Genomic DNA, 2,896 nt, shown 5'->3' on the forward strand with positions numbered 1-2,896 from the left:
ATATTTGAGGAGTCTCTAGTGACCTCTTAGTTAGCTGGCACACACAAGTAATTCAGTTTAATATACTCGATAGAGACATACTGACCTTAGTCCTATGTCAAATCTATAGTGTATGTTATTCCAATGCGCAGAGCCTATCAGGGATTTAGGAAATACACTACATAAGGAGGGGGAGGTCATTAGAAACATGTCACCTGGAGGAACCCCAGGATCGTATCTCAGCCAAGTTCCAAAAGTGAGGATATAGATCTAGGGCAGCATGTGGTTTCCTTGGTCAGGGATATGCGATGAGTCTCTCTCTTCATGAATTCTTGGGCCTGCTGCGGGTGGTTGAATGTGCGTTGTTTCTCCTGGAAAGTGATTCTCAGTCTAGCTTGGTACAGCATGGCATAGGGGATGTTGGCCTGTTGCAGCTTTTGCTTCACAAGGGGGAATTTCTTGTGGGCCTCCTGCACTGCCATCGTGAAATCAGGATATATGGAGATGGAATTATCGTCAAAGGTTAGGTTACTCTTTTCCTTGGCTAATCGCAGGATGGTGTCACAGTCGCAATCGTTTAGTAGCCGGGCAATGATGGGCCTGGGAGTGGAGGCAGGAGGGGGTCTGGCAGTTAGGGAGAAGTGTACTCTCTCCAACACCAACTGCTTAGAAAGGGATGAGGCAGTAATAGTGCCACCAGCATGCAATATTCTTCCATCTACTCAGTAGCTGTGGACTCTGGGATGGCAAGCATGTGGATGCTGTTCCTGCGCGAGCGCACTTCTAAATCTTTCTTTTAGCGGAGATGACTTTTAGAAGGTGTTCCATGCATTGCATTTGCTCCCCCCTCGTCAAGAACTCATCCTCCAGATTTGAGATCTCAGTTTTGCTAATGTGCCTGTCATGCTTCTCTAGCCGCTTTGTAATTAAGTTTATGCGCATACTCATTGAGTCCATCTTGGCTTCGATGGATTTAAGGCTTTGTCTCTTGGTGAGCAAAGAGAGCGCACATCAGTATGTTAAGGCTGTGGTTGCGATTGATGCCCATCGGCCATACCTGTGTCAGTGTCTCCAGCTGGGGCGAGTGCCGATTTTCAGGGTTCAAAGGGCAGTTTGGCCTGCTTGCCCTCCGCTCTGCCCATAGCCACGGTTCAGTACCATCAACAGGGAACAGCACAGATGTAGGCCAATGCGAGCGAATCAGGGCAAGAGGCAGAGTGCCTGGATGTAGCCCGTCTCGCAGGCAGCAGATGATAGTCAGATTTGCAGTTTGCTAGTGTAGTGGATCCTGAGAGGTTCTATGCTGGAACTGGATGTCTCCCCCCCCTCAAACATGTGCAGCTGCCTCCGGTGATAATGCCCCCCACAAGCAGCACTATCGCCTAGGCCGCCGCAGCCCTCGCTTCCAACTCACCCACGCTCCTGCCAGAGGATAGGCTTCAGCCTGCGCGTCCCCTGGGCAGGCCCACAAAGCCCGCCGACAGATGCCCGCTACATCATGTCAGCCACCGCGGTCCAGTATCGGGCCAACCCCTCAGGGTCAGTTTCCAGTAGTGCAGTGCTCCTGCCCCTCCTCACGATTGCCGGCTGGTGTGAATGGGGAAACCCCGATCAGCTCCATGAGTCCTCTGCGGCCCGCAGCGCCAGCACAGCCCAGCCCCGACTGGAGTCAGGCCTCACTACTCCAGGCACAGCATGCAGCACGCAGCCTCCGACTCACCTTCGTGTCCTGGAGTGACAGGGTGCGGAGGCAGCCATCCCCAGGCCAAGGGCAGTGAGCGCATGCCGCATCGTGTCACAAATCTTGTTGTCTGCAAGGATGGTACTGCTCCATATCTCCTCTTCTACTAATTCCTGGCCGCCATCTTGTAGGGCCTGTCGCAGCGCATGCAAGGCCCCAGCGAGTATCTCTTCACCAGCAACACTAGTGCTCTCCTGCCGCTACGTCTCAGCAGCAGAACACTTTAGGCATCATTTGGGAACAAATTCGAGTTGCAGTAGATCCCATACAGGGCAGTATTTTGCAGGATTGTTGTCCTGGGCGGCAAGAGGCTCACTCGGGTGCGGCCATCTTGCTAGCTGGTTCTCTGGCGCCCCCTGAAGGATTGGTAATTTCTATCACTAAATGTAAATCCATTTTTCTTTGACACGTTGGGTTTGGCAGCAAAGTTGCATACAAATCCAGACAGATCTACAGCTCTCCAGTTTAGAGGTAAGCAAATTACTTTTCTGCTCAATTTTATCCCTAATGCTACAGCTTTAACTGCTCCTAAATTTCTGATATACTGATTAAGCCTGGGTGGAGTTCGCTAAGTACAATAAAAACTCCGCCGCGCTACGCGGAGCTCCGCAAGCGGCAGAGTGGGTTAGAAAAAAATGCTGTTCGCAATAACACCATGCAGAGCGCAAGCGGGCACTGCTTCCTTTCTGCCACTATTCGGCAGCTTTCTCAACGCGATCAGACGGTTTCTCAACACGAGCAGTCCCAAGCATACGGGCCACTCGCATTGAGAAATCCGACCGCCCGCATTGAGAAATCTTGCCTGGCGGTTGAATTCCCTCCCTCAAGTTCGCCAACTTGACGTTGATGAGCACAAATGAGGAAAAAATCTCGCCTGGAGGTGAATATTCCTCGCTTGCACTCGCCAACTTGATGTTGATGAGCGCAAGCGAGGAAAAAATATTTTCTCTACAGAGCGGAGCAGAGTTTTTCAGAACTCCACAAGCTCCAATAACGTGGCAGATATATAATCCACCTTATTACAAGTGCATTAGGATATAATTAGAATATATATAATGCACTTTTAGTAAGACATGATTGAGCACCCATCTGCCAAACTCTAAATCAGGCCCACATTCTTATATCAATCAGTTAAACCATCTGGTACCACTCTTCTGATCATTAAATTATCTTTTA

Source organism: Triturus cristatus, chromosome 7 (assembly GCF_964204655.1).
Source record: "Triturus cristatus chromosome 7, aTriCri1.1, whole genome shotgun sequence".
Lineage (NCBI taxonomy): Eukaryota > Metazoa > Chordata > Amphibia > Caudata > Salamandridae > Triturus > Triturus cristatus.